The 14,196-nt window shown below is 40.9% G+C and overlaps 1 protein-coding gene across 2 annotated transcripts in view; it reads left to right on the top strand.

Moving 5' to 3' along the window:
• Positions 1 to 391: 391 nt before the first annotated feature.
• Positions 392 to 14,196, top strand: part of Nalcn (sodium leak channel, non-selective) — a 255,068-nt gene continuing 241,263 nt past the window's right edge. The window contains exon 1 of one of the 2 annotated variants that reach the window (XM_041666485.1): positions 392 to 759. The gene's annotated coding sequence lies outside the window, so the exon portion shown is untranslated. The remainder of the gene's footprint in view (positions 760 to 14,196) is intronic. The other variant, XM_041666494.1, reaches the window with a different exon arrangement.

Below are 14,196 nucleotides of genomic sequence, written 5' to 3'. Positions count from 1 at the left end.
AGCAAGACGAAAACATTTAAGCAAACCTTTAGAAGAGAGTGCAATGAAAGGTGTCCGCTGGGCAAGCACAGGGTGCTTGAGATGCAAGGTGACCCTACACATTTTCTACTGGGGTCCCTAAGAGGCCCCAAACTCCAGCTACCCTGGAACCACAAATGGGGTTTGGGGTTAAAGATGTATGAACAGACTTTAGCCTCAATCTACATGACAGAATATTTAAAAGACCGAAAACTTTAATAGTGTATTTATTATTTAGCAATTTCATACTCAGATGTGGTCCTGGTTAGTACCCTTTAGACACTACTTAATAAATTAGGACGACAGAAGACACACTGGGCTTGCAGGCCTAGAAGTAGGAGCCCCCACAGCAGCCCAAGATTGCCCAGCTGTTGCTGAGAGACTGGCTCTGGCAGAGAGAGGGAAGCCACCTGCAAGTCCGGACCCTGGCACTGGCAACCAGCTGCGGCGCCGCCTTGAGCATCCTCTGTAGCTCGCGCAGCAAAGCCAACTGCAAAAGGCAAGCTAATAATCGCAAGGCCAGGACCCCCGCAGCTCTCCCCGAGTCCCGAGCCCTTGCCGCGGACGCGGACGCTAGTGCAGGGCTAGCAAGGAGCTGACTGAGCCGCCGTAGGTGAGGGGCAGCGTACCCGCCCGCCCAGACCTGCGCGACCCGCAAGGATGCCACCCGCCGCCGCCGCCGCCACCGCCGCTGCTGCCCCAGCCCCAGCACCGTGACCGCTCCGCGCGCCGCGGTTACAGGTTGGTCACCGCCGCTGGCCCCGGAGGCTGCGGCGCGGCGGGCACAGAGTCCTGATCAGAAGGCCTGGAGCGCCCGGTTCGCCCTTCGCTGGGGTCCGGCCTGGGAAGGGGCTGGGGATAGGAAAGGCCGCCCACAACTCAGCCTGGGGAGCGCAGGGAAGGGACCCTGGGAGCAACTATGCGCCCTCGGGCTTGGGGCAACCTGGCCCGGGGCCGGCCTTGGGAAGCCATGGGCCTCTGGATAGGGCCTGCCCAGCCTGGGCATCCAGCAGGTGCTGGAGGTGGGGGAAGCAGGTGCCTGGGGGTGGGGCTGATGCGCCTCAAGACCACCACTGTGCTGTCCTTGTCTGCCTCTGGCCTTCACCAGGGTCATCGCCCAACCCGGAGGGTTTCAGGGGTACCTCTGCGCCATCAGCTTTTGGGGAGGCCTTCCTGGCCTTGCCCCACTCTGTGATCCTGCACACTGCTATTGGTTAAATTGTCCTCGGTTGGCCTGGTTGAGCAGCTATCATTGGGGTGGCCCACCAGCAAGGAAAGTCTGGTCTTGCTAAAGCAACTCCATTTTGTCTTTGAATCTTTAAGAGCCCAGCTTGGAGGGCCTGGCTGGAATTAGGAAGTGGGTCCAGATCCCTGACCCGGGGCTGGCTATTTCTCTGACTTAGTTCTTTTGAGACAACATAATGCTTCTGAATCTGGACCCTAAGTTCTTTCTCATAGAAAAATAAGTATTTTAACTTTGAGCCCAAATTTCCAAAGACTGTATTGTGAAGGATGTGTGAATTCTCTCTCTCTCTCTCTCTGTCTCTCTCTCTCTCTCTCTCTCTCTCTCTCCGCCCCCCCCCCCCCCCACCTTAGGAAGCTTTCAATTTCTGGACCGGAAGTAAGGCCTCTTGCGACTTTTGTTTTATAGTTTTTGGTTTCTCACATGGGATCAAAAAATAACAGGTGTCTGTTTCTGTTCTTGTTTTTAAACTTATGATTCCTTATTTCATAGCTTTTGGGGTGACTTTGTGTTACCTGGGAGAGGAGCAGGTACTGTGGCAGTTTCTAAGCAGCAGGAATGACTTTTTACATCCAGGTTGTCCAACAACCCAAACAAGAATCAGGGCTTCTCAAATCTCCACAACTTCTGAAATTTCTGAATTGTGTGGTGTCCATTCTGCGCCAATCTATGTTGAACATTTCACTCTCCTCTGATATAATTTTGACTCAACCCTTGATAAAACATGAAGAAAAGAGGAAAACTCGGGCTTTGCCGAATAGCTAAAATGTGTGAAGGGTCATTGGAGATGGGGAGTAGAAGGGTAGCCTGTCTGACTGAACAGGATGCTGCCATTGGAAACGATGGTGTTAGAAGTCCTACAAAAACAAAACCATGACTTCTGAAATGGTAACAGCAGTTATAGCTTTGGTGTGACTTGAAAGGAAATTCAATAGGAAACCTGCATTTAGAAGAAAATTTACTCATAATAGCAGCATTGCTCACAGTAAGCTGATGGCTATGAAGTGTTTTGCTTTTTCTTTGTGGACGGCAGCGTGTTCCAGTTTCTTTTTTCCTCTTACCAGCATGAACTGCAACTGTATGTGTCTGTCTGTAGACATGACTGTCTGTACCTGTGGAAGAACGTATTTATTTCATCATTCACCAATGGTGCTAAGATAATTTTAGATTTAGGTGCTTGCATTGGAAACTAGTCACATGTAGATCTCGAGTTGTGAGGAAAAGTTTACATCTTAGCCACAATATCATACATAAGTCAGATACAGAGATAGGATGTGAGTATTCTTTGAGGAAAAGAGATGGGCCTGGTCCTTAAGAATCTGTCAGGAAAATGCCCTTGCAGGTCATCAAACAGTGAGAGGCACTGAATTCTAGTCTGAGCCTAGGAACTATGCTCTTGAGCTTCAAGATATTGCAAATTATCCTTGTACCCTAAGGGTAACAGAAAGGTGTTTTAGAATTGAATGCCTGTCTTATGTATGTCAAAGACTCTCTGGAGAAGCTTTGTGCCTTCAGAATTTTTTTTTTCTGTACAGACATTTAATTTTTTTTCAATATTTGTTATCTTCTAAAATATTTCTTATAATTTTTGAGATTATAATTACATCATATCTCCCTTCCTTTTCCTGCCTCCAACTCTTCCTATATACTCCACCTTACTATCTTTAAAATTCATGGCCTGTTTTTTTCATCGCTTGTTTATATACATATATACATATAATGTATGCTCACATATGTATTTCTAACTACAACCTACTCAGTCTGTGTAATGTTACTTGTGTGTATGTTTTCAGGTCTTACCATTTGGTATTGGATAATCAATTGGTGGGCTCTTTCCTATGAGACTATTTCTCCTGCTCTCAACATTCCTTAGTTGCCTGTAGTTCTTTGCATAGAGTTGAAGCCGTGCACTTTCCCCTGTCCACATTAGATGTCAATATCTACTGGATTTGTTCAGTTTATGTTTATGCAATATGTTGGTGAAAGTAGTAGGTTTCTTATTTTAAATAATCAAAGGGGATAGAGAAGCTAAAGGATGAGGAATTGAGATACTCATTTTTTTTTAACAAGCTGATACAAATGATTGCAATGTCCTCGTTCTTAGTAGTCTTGTTAAATTCAGAACATTACATAGCTGTGGTCGTGATGCTAATCAGTCTTTATGCCGTTTGTTCTATGGGCTATTTATTACAAACGTTTGAAGTGTTTCCATATAGTTTGCTTACTTTAATAGTTTGTAAGACTATATTGCACTGCCCCCCTCCCCCAAACATAACCTTGCTTGCTAAACTGTCATGTCTGTCATTGGAGGCTTGTTGCCTCTGTTTTTATTACTGTCAGATAATATCCTAATAGGTCATCATGATACATTAGTCGATTTCTACCGTTAGCTTTTTCTGAAAAATTATTAACAGTTATGTTTCTTAGAAGAAGCACACGGGCATTATGAATATGTGCATATTTATCTAAACACAAATGTAAAACTTAACTTTCTTGAAAAAAAGATTTACTCTGTAGTGATATATACATGCCTTCCTGGATTTATGTGCCCTACAAATGCAGGTGCTTGTGGAGGCCAGAGGATATTAGATCCCCTAACTTGGAGTTAGAAGAGATTATGAGTCACCCTATGGATGTTAGGAATTGAACCCAGATCCACTGCAAGAACAGTTAGCACTTTTTAACTGCTGAGTCATCATTTCAAATCCCATAAAAATATATTCGGATTATATTCCATGCTTTAGAAGTAAACCTGAAATTTTTGAAGCATGTGCAAGTGACCTTCCCTCTTAATGAAAGAAGAAAAGTTAATAACTTGACCTCATGATTTTTATGCAATTTAAAGACTTGTAAGAAATTCTTCTGAAAACCAAGCAATAAAATTGAACATCTATAGTAAAACCAAAATTGAAAAACACTACAAAAATTGAAAGATGAAAAAAAGTAAATAAATGCTATTAGTTTTAGGAACCAAAACATCTTGTTTTGAGTCCATAGATATGTTGCAATTTACAGCTCTCTCTAGGAGGCTCGCTCAAATACTAAGAAAGAGAAATTCCAGAATGACCTCCTAGCATTAGCATGGTTTAGTTAACACTGGGGACAAAGCAGTTTCCCCAGCAGGTGCCAGGGAAAGTGGAGCTAAACCCAGAGGAATATGCTCATTTGTCAGAGACTGAACCAGGAGTCCAGAGGGAGAGCAGGTGCAGGACTCCAGGGAGGTACCAAAGGAGGATTAGAAATACAAAAGGCCCAGACCCTGTAGCCAAAGGATTCATTTATGGGGAGATCAAGAAAATTATATCCAATTATGCAACGGAAAGAGATGAAAGGAAGACTTTGTCTGTAGAGAGGATGGCATGTCTGGAATACGGCCAACAGAGACATACACACATGCTCTTCATGACCATGAAAACAGCACAAATGGAACACAGCCATGTTTTACAGTGAAATAAGATCATTTCCCCCCTTTTAAATTACAAAGTATCCAAATACACAGATCAAAATACGCTGTCATGTGCCAGGAAAGATAAATAAAGAAGAGCCAACATCTACATATAACCTGGTGAATTAGATGTGAAAAGGAAAATAAAGGAAAATAACTCAATAGCGGTCTAACCAAGTGGTTGATTTCTTTTAGTTACGTGTGTACAAATGGACAGTTCAGATTGAATTGATAGTCTCTCGCATAAATTATCAATAAACAGTAAAATGACATCTTTAAAATGAGTTAATTCAGAAAAATACCACAAGACAATTCTATAGTCTCAGAATGAAAAACAAAAACATGCAAAGTTACTAAAAACAGTGAGGTTGACGTATGCAAATATCAGAAAAACAGTTAAATAAAGAGAAAAATGACTTTAAGGCCCTCATAGTTGATACCTTCAATAAAGTTCTGAGTAAAGACAGACTGCTTGCATGTATAATCTTAGCACTATACAATGCAAGGCTAAACGTATTATCACAGTGACTAGGAGAAGCTCTGGCTTGGAGATTTAGTATCTTCTCAGAGTTCTGTGCCCTAAAAGGACATTAGGAATGAACACTCCAGGTTTAAGAATTAAAGAGAATTGAAATGTGAGAATTACACAGAGAAAGAGGAGATAAAAACTGAAAGTGAAGACATGGATGAGTTCATTGTCGGACAGATAAGACTGCTATTCTAGTCTTTAGGGAACATTAATACTTCTGCTGCATATATTTATTGTGTGTAGTGGCAAGTTTCTAGGGACAGCTTCTAGTCTATTGTATTCTCCGACCATCCTCACCTCCACACACCCTTTCTACTCCTCCCTTCCCCAATCTGGCATCCTTCCTTCTCTTTGTCTATCTTTTGCTTTCATGCCACATGTATGCATATGAATATATTACGTACATATATAGTTTTATCTATTGATAAACAATCTGGAGTCCACATATGAGAAAAATGTGATATTGATCTATGGATCTAGTTTACTTTGCATAATATGATGATCTTCAGTTGCACCCATTATCCAACAATTACTTCTTAATTGTTATTATGAAACCCGCATATGGTTAATTTTGAACATCATTTCTTGAGTATAAGAAATATTTTTTATAAAATAATTTCTTGATACTTTTTATTTAAAAAATTCCTACTATTGTACATATATATATATATATATATATATATATATATATATATATATATTGAGTAATAAAAACCCAGAAATAGGAATTGAGATTCAACCTGAAGATCAGAAAAGCAAAACAGCCAGCCATTGGCTCTTACCCCAACCTCAGTCCAAAATGGCGATCCTGCCTGAGGAATCTCAGAATGAGACTGTCTATGAACCATCTCTTCCCATTTGATATTCCTCTCTAGGGCTGGGATTAAAAGTTTGCACCACTGGGATTAAAGGCATGCACCACCTGGTTTCTATGGCAAACTATTGTGGCTACTGGGATTAAAGGTGTGTGCCACCACCACCTGGTCTATAAGGCTTATAAGTGTGGCTGTTTTACTTTCTGATCTTCAGGCAAGCTTTATTGATTAGATATTTAATAAAAATATAATGTCATCTAATAACCTGTAAAAAAAACTTTCCATTCAAAATATTTCTTTCATTTAAAATATTTTTATTCTTTGAGGATTTCATGCAATGTATTTTGAGCACATTCACTCCCATTACTCCCCTAACAATGCCCAGATCCACTCCCACTTCTCTACTCCTAATTTCCTCTCCTTAAAAAAATAACCCAGTCAAATTTGAGCTGTCCAGATATTTTTCAGTAAGGAGTCATCTTCTGAAGTAAGGTCAGCTTTCCAAGGATTGCAACCTTAAAGAAAACTGACTCTCTTCCCCAAAGCCAGCAGCTGTCCATAGCACCTTGGTTGGTGCAGGGTCTTGTGGACCTCTTCCCCACCCAAGCTAGAATGTTGACTCTCTTGATCTTGTGCAGGCATCCAGGGCTCTGTGAATTTAGGATTGCCAGAGCTGGAAGCTGAGGGGGATCAGAGTGAAACTATCTTCTTTACACGAAGCTCTGGCAATCTTCTCCCCCACTCCACCCCTTCTTCCACAGTGATCTCTAAGCCTTGCGGGTATGTCTGTGATAGAGATATCCCCTTCGTGTCTGGGCATTCTACTGACTTTACCTCTGCACTTTTACAAATGCAGCAAAACCTTCCTCAAATCCTCAGTAAAGTGATTGCATTGCTGTTTAGCATAGTTTAAGAAGCAGAGGAAAATAGTATGCTACTGTTCCTTGGACTTTAGGAAGTAGATTCATTAAAAAAAATTAACGTTTCATTTTCTGTTTCTAAACAGTATGTTGGAAAAAGATAAAGAAGTGTCTTTCTTTGAAGGTGGAGCTTAGATGAGTTTGGCTGCTTCTGTGTGGTCACCCAACTTGGGTGGCCTGACATCCTGTTGGAACAGAAGACAGCAGTCTGTTTCCAGAGAGCTACATCTGAGTTAGCGAAGGTCAGGTCACATAAGAACATGTACTTTCAGGAGAAAAACTGCATTTGGAAGAAGAAGAAAAGGAGCAAGGGAGATGGAAGAGAGACAGAGACAGAGAAAGAGAGAGAGAGAGAGAGAGAGAGAGAGAGAGAGAGAAATAAAGGGGAAGGAAGGAGATAAGGAGAGAAAAATACCATAGAACCAAAATCAAAACAAATACTTTCATACAAAACTAGACTACAAATTAGTTTGCCTCAGGATTTTGACCAATACATTGAAGGTAAGAACTCCTTGAGCTGGGTGGTAGTGGCACATGCCTTTAATCCCAGCACTTGAAAGGAAGGCAGAGACAGGTGAATCTATGTAAATTTGAGGCCAGCCTCCTCTACAAGAGCTAGTTTCAGGACAGGCTCCAAAGCTACAGGAAAACCCTGTCTCGAAAAACCAAAGTGTGTGTGTGTGGGGGGGGGGTGGACTTCTTTGAAGAGCAGAAACTAGGGACAGTGCCTGACACACAGTAATGTCTCAACAGTGTTCTTTACAAGTGATTACAAGGAACTTGTAACTCCAGGGAAACAGAAGTAGATGGTAAAGGACAGTTGCTCTGCTGTGACCCACAGCTTAGTTCTGCTAACATGATGTTCTCATGTCCTCTGTGATGTGGCCTGAGAACATATGGCTCTCGGATTCAGTTCAGAGAAAACCATCCAGCTTCATATATTCCCACTGAGCTGAGGCCAGGTCAGAGGAAAATGTAGGACCAGCTCAGTGAAATTCTGAACAGAAGATCCAGAGGGGTAAAGGAAGCTCTCTAAGTGAACCGAAGAACCTGGCTTTGCACACCTGAAGGTAGGCATTCTCTTATTTAATTTCTTACACCCGGGAGAGGTAGGACTCAGGGACTCAGTGTTCTTAACCGCAGAGACGTCTGTCTCTCCAGGCCCATGTTTAAAGTTTTAAAAAGAACAGATTTAATTGCAAATGAACAACATTTAAATAGCACCATTCTAAACAGAGTCAAAAGTTCTTAAGATTCAAAAGTAGAATTTGGACTAGCAAAGTGGCACCAGGGTAGAGGTGCTCGTCAAACAAAGCTCGTGACTTAAGAATCTCAGGCAAAAGGAGAGAACTGACTCCAGAAAGTGGTCCTCTGACCTCCATATGCATGATGCACACATCCTTACACACATATGTGTGCGCGCACGCTTACACACAGAGAGATGAGGAATATGTACAAGAAGTCAAATCTTCTGCTTATTCTCTTCTTTCCTCAACCTTCATTCTTTCCAGTATAAAATATTACTTGGATTCTACTTGATTCCAACTCTTGACTATCTGAACACATTTGCCTCAGGATTTTATTCTATGGCGAAGAGATAAAACTAAGAACAATTTCAAAGACACAGCAGGAGCAGGGTGTTGCCTGGTGTAACACTCGATTTTGTGTTACACCCTGGGTACAGTTCGCGGGCCTAACGCGAGTCAAGCAAGGGCCTGGAGATTGAAAGAATTTACACAGAGACCAGGGTCATTCGAAAGGAGACCAGCCAAAAGCCAGTTTATTCAGATTTGGGGGAGTCTTTATCTACCTTACTGCTGTACAAGAATCTCCGCCCAGGCAGGTGGGAAATTACCATATTAACAAAGGAGACAATGCCCTGCAGCTAATCACCAGGTGGGGCAGGGAGAGCACGGAAACACACAGGAAGCTTAGTTAGCTGACCATAAACTGTCCCCGCAAATGCACCCCAGGAATAAGGGCAGACCAGGGCCCTGTAGCCTGGCATAGAGCAAGGTCTCAACAAAAGTTTATTCTCAGCTTTCAAATGAAAGGAAGAAGGAAAGAAGGGAGGGAGGGAAGGAGGGAGGGAAAGAGAGCGAAGAAGGGAGGAAGGAAAGAAGGAAAAAAAGAAAGGAAGGAAGGGATCAATAATGTCCAAGCTTGTTTTGCTTCAAAATATCAAACAGGAATTTATGAACCATTTCTCTTGAGAAACAACTAAATGTAAAAAGATATGAGCAGCCTTGAGAGCATTAATCCAATCTTTCCCTCCAGGTCACTTTGGACAAATATATTGCAGAGACTCCTTCAGAATTTTTAATGTGTCATCATTCTCTCTTGTGTAGCAAAAATTCAAATTGGTCTTATCAATAAAACCTGGAGTCAGATATTGAGGTAAATGCTGAAAGATCAGAGAAGCAGAGCAGCCAGCCACTATAGAAACTTTTTACCTTTACTGAATCCTCAGACAGAGAAGGGCAAGTCCTCTCTCCACAAATTCTCAGACTGCATGCTCTGTGCTTTTGTCTCCTCCTACCTTATATTCCTCTCTCTGCCCAGCCATATCTTTTCCCGTCTCCACCTCCCTAGTGCTGGGATTAAAGGTGCATGACTCCCAAGTACGTGTGTGAGCCTCCAAGCCTGGCTCTGTTTCTCTTTGAGTTTGATCAATCTAATGTAGCCCAGGATGGCCTTGAACTCACAGAGATCCCTCTGCTTCTGCCTCTGCCTCCAGATTGCTGGGATTAAAGGTGTGTGCCGCCACTGCCTGGCCTCTATTTGATCTAGTAGCTTAGCTCCCTACTCTGATCTATTTATTTATTTATTTATTTATTATGTATACAATGTTCTGTCTGTGTGTATGTCCCCAGGTCAGAAGAGGGCACCAGACCTCATTACAGATGGTTGTGAGCCACCATGTGGTTGCTGGGAATTGAACTCAGGACCTTTGGAAGAGCAGGCAATGCTCTTAACCACTGAGCCATCTCTCCAGCCCCTGTACTCTGATCTTAAGGCAAGATTTATTTGTTACAGCAAAAACAAAATATTACCACGCTCTTGGAGTTTCCAGAGGAGCCTGTTACTCTGGAGATAGCCCATCACTTCTTTAGCAGATACTTCTATGTAAGACAACCTTTTTTTTTAATGAATAACTCCAAATTAGTAACTTATTATTATTATTATTATATTTTATTAATTAAGAATTTCAAACAATGCATTTTGATCATATTCGTTCCCAATTGTTTCTATTCCACACCTTTCTTAATTAGAAAACCTTGTGCCTTACTTTTTTTTTAAACCTATTAATTCCACTTTGTAACTTCTAATTGATATCTTCTATTTAGTCATCCCTCGAAGATGAATTCTGGAATTCCTCTAGTAAGTTCTGCTTCCTTGTATTTTCCCTAAACTTTGAACAATAAGCAGGAACGAAATCATTTAGTCACATATTCATCTGATCACCCCATATCAAAGACCATCAGAGCAGAGGGCATTGCCGGGTGAGAATCGTGGCCATCGGCTCGGCTGTGGATTTGGGGTCTGACTATCGGGTTTCTCTCAATAAATTTAATTTCAGTGTCTGAGTACAACATTTGCAGACAGACACGCATTCCTCATACCTCACGTCATAAGAATTAGTTTTCCAGTCCACATACTCATAGTGTGCTCAGTCAAGAATTTGATGAGAAAAAAAGCTCACTCTAGAAAATGAAGAAATCTGCCACCTCAAGAAGTGAAATTATCAGAAGGAATAATGCTTTTCTCATATCTTTTAAATTTAGAGGAAAATGTGATTGAAATACACTAGAACATTTTTAGGATTTATTTAAATGAAAAACCATGTGATATGTGGGTAATGGTTTCATAAACAAAAAATGGCAGTTTGATTAATTTGGTAAGAAATTTGACCTTTCTTTAAAAAACAGTACTAGATATAAAAAATAAACCAGTGGTAAAAAACTATAAAGTAAATAAAATTGTAAAAAATAGATTTAATATTAGGAGATGAGACATATCTGTGCAGTTTCACAGATAATAATGGGTTGGAATTTACAGCCCCAAATTTGTTAAAAAAATATCTTCATTTTACTGTTTGTTGAAAAATAATTGATTTTTAATTTAGTAGTTACATGAGTTACATTTCTTTGGTTCACACACTAGGTCAACCTTATAATTAAGGCTGTGTATATGTATGTGCGTGTGTGTGTGTGTGGTGTTTTTAGGTTTCTCTGTTTGCATGTGGGTTCATTTGTGGTTATGAAACTATTTACCTATAGTTAAACATACTGGCTGGCAAATAAAATTAGGTTTCATGTCAACTTTGTCCCTTCCTTAAACCGTTTTGACTATTCAAAAAATAGAATCAGTAATCAAGCAGTCACTAAACAAACAATTATATTACTGTTTTTGAGTTTTGGGAAATGCTGTAAGCTGTATACTAGGTTGTGAGGGCTCTAAATGTGATATCTGGAGAAAGCATGCTAGACTCAGTCATTGTACCTTGGCAGGCCATGCAAATGGTCTGGTCTAGGAGAGATAGGTGAGTGTTGGCCATTGGACACACCTGGTAGAGCAGAAAGAGATGTGAGATCAGAGGCTCTAGGAAGCCTCTGATTGCCTTGAGGGTGGAAGGAAAGCCAAGCGGGCAGAGAAAGTGAAGCCTAAGAAGGGCAATTGGATGCTGGATAACTATTATGGAATATTCCTTTACACTGTGTGAAGATGTGTCACTGTGACTGGTCTAATAAAGAGTTGAATGACCAATAGCTAAGCAGGAGGTATAGGTGGGCTTCTGGGGACTGAGAACTCTAGGAAGAAGAAAGGGGGGAGTCGTCAGTCAGATGCAGAGAGAACAAACATACAGAAGGAGAGGTAAAAGACACAAATCACATATCAATATATACTCACAGATCACAGTCCTCTGCTCCAACAGGGAACAATGAAATCCCACAGCAGGAAGAGAGGGCAACCCTGCTTACTTTGGCATTTATAGTATAAGAGGTCATGCCTAAGTGGGCGGGTAACTTAAAGGCTACTGGCTGTAGGAATTCCTACAGCAGGGTTAGGCGGTGAATTTTCTAGGCATGCTTCACAAGTTTTCTCTCACCTGAGAGTATAGAGCCATTCTGAGAATCTGCTTTCTCTCGCCTGCCCAGGGGTCTTGGGGTAGAGCTAGCAGTAAGCTGTAGAATAGTGAAAGAAGCACAGGGTGGGGGGCAGGGTAAGCACACAGTGGGAGAGTCTTTCTTTTAATTAATCAGCTGCTCTGCCTTTAAATCAACTGTGCTATCTATTGCATCGGGAACATGTAGCAATCAAGTATTCTGGGAAGAAGAAGACTAAGTATTTTTTTTTTCCAATGCTAAATCCATACCATTCACCAATGCTTGGAGCTCTGCTTTTGCTTATTTTCTTGTCAATATAATTATATAGCAAGAATAAAGGAACAGCGTTTGTAAGCAATGATGACTGTTCTCCCAAAAGCATTAAGGCTAGCTTTGGAGTTAGCAGCTAGAGGGGTGTTATTAAACATTTATTCCCTAAAATTTTCTGCTCAAACTGTAGCAGAGCTACAGAAAAACTCACCAACAGCACACAGTTAAGTGGTGTGTGTGGGAATAAGCTAGGCAAACATTTCACTTGTAGTCATGAGGACTGCAGAATTTGTGTGTATCTGTAAAATCGAAGTGTGGTCCAACTAACAAAGCTTAAAAAAAAAATCAGTGACTGCATTCTTATATAAAATAGGCACTATGAATTTACCAAACTGTTGTTTGTTTAAACCTTTCTTTTTAATTAGTAAATCTTGGCTGGGCATTGGTGGCACACACTTTTAATCCCAACACTCAGGAGGCAGAGGCAGGCAGATCTTCGTGAGTTAGAGGACAGTCTAGTCTACAGAGTGAGTTCCAGGACAGGGTCCAAAAGCTACAGGGAAACCCTGTCTCAAAAAAAAAAAAAGAAGAAGAAGAAGAAAAAGGAAATCTTTCAGTTATAACAGATCACACATAAACCTTAAGAAAATGTTTTTGAGTTAAATAAGGTAATTAGGATAAGGGATTGTAGCAGACAAAGAGATGGATAAAAGAATTGAAGTAGCTGCGAAAGAATGGAGGATGAGAAATAATGGCACCTTTTGCCAGTTACAGTGAGCATGTGAGGGCAAGGACAAAAGAAAATGCAGGGGTAACAGAACTCATAGTTCTCCATGAAATATGAATTTAAATGAAGCAGGTGATCTCTAAACTCCAAGTGTCTTTATTGTTCTCTGCTATGCATTCAGCATAGGCTGTAATTCCTGGCACAGAGTGAATACAGAGAATTTGCAGTATGAATGAAGAGTGAATAAGTGAATGAAGGAATAACAGAGAAACAAGATAAGCCAAAATTCTGTGAGCCCTAAAAGTGTTCCTATCACAAGTTTTTAGTTCAGACAACTAAGGAATGCTAAGAATGAGAGAAATTGTTTTCTCTGGGGAAGATTAATGCTTTGGGATAATACCTTGTACCCTGTAAATATTTGTCACTTGTATTGATTTAATAAAATGCTGATTGGCCAGTAGCCAGGCAGGAATTATAGGCAGGGCAACCAGACTAGGAGAATTCTGGTAAGAGAAAAGAGTCAGTCACCAGCCAAACAGAGAGGAAGCAAGATGAGAATGCCTCACTGAGTAAGGTACCAAGTCATGTGTCTAAATATAGATAAGAATTATGAGTTAATTTAAGTTGTAAGAGCAAGTTAATAATAAGTCTGAACTAATAGGTCAGCCAATTTATAATTAATGTAAGCCTCTGTGTGTTTTGTTTGGGGTTGAAGGCTGTGAGACAGAGAAGGACAGAAACTTCCATCTACAGAATATACCAGATGGTTAGCCAACACCAAATTGTCAGCCCTGAAACCATACATACAAGTAACATGATATAGGCTGAACAGGTTATATTTAGGAATATATATGTATATACATATACACATATAACAACAATTAATTAATAAAGATGCTATGAATTTGAAAGAGAGCAAAGAATGGCATATGAGTGGGTTTGGAGGGAGGAAAGGGAAGAAGAAAATGATGTAATTATATTATAATCTTAAAGGTAAAAGGAGTAATAAAAATAAAACATAAAAAGAATAATCCAGGGCTGGGCGGTGGTGGCGCACGCCTTTAATCCCAGCACTCGGGAGGCAGAGGCAGGCAGATCTCTGTGAGTTCGAGGCCAGCCTG

Source organism: Microtus oregoni, unplaced genomic scaffold (assembly GCF_018167655.1).
Source record: "Microtus oregoni isolate MIOR12 unplaced genomic scaffold, Mior012 000001F_ref0000356, whole genome shotgun sequence".
Lineage (NCBI taxonomy): Eukaryota > Metazoa > Chordata > Mammalia > Rodentia > Cricetidae > Microtus > Microtus oregoni.
This window is presented reverse-complemented; position numbering and strand designations above follow the sequence as displayed.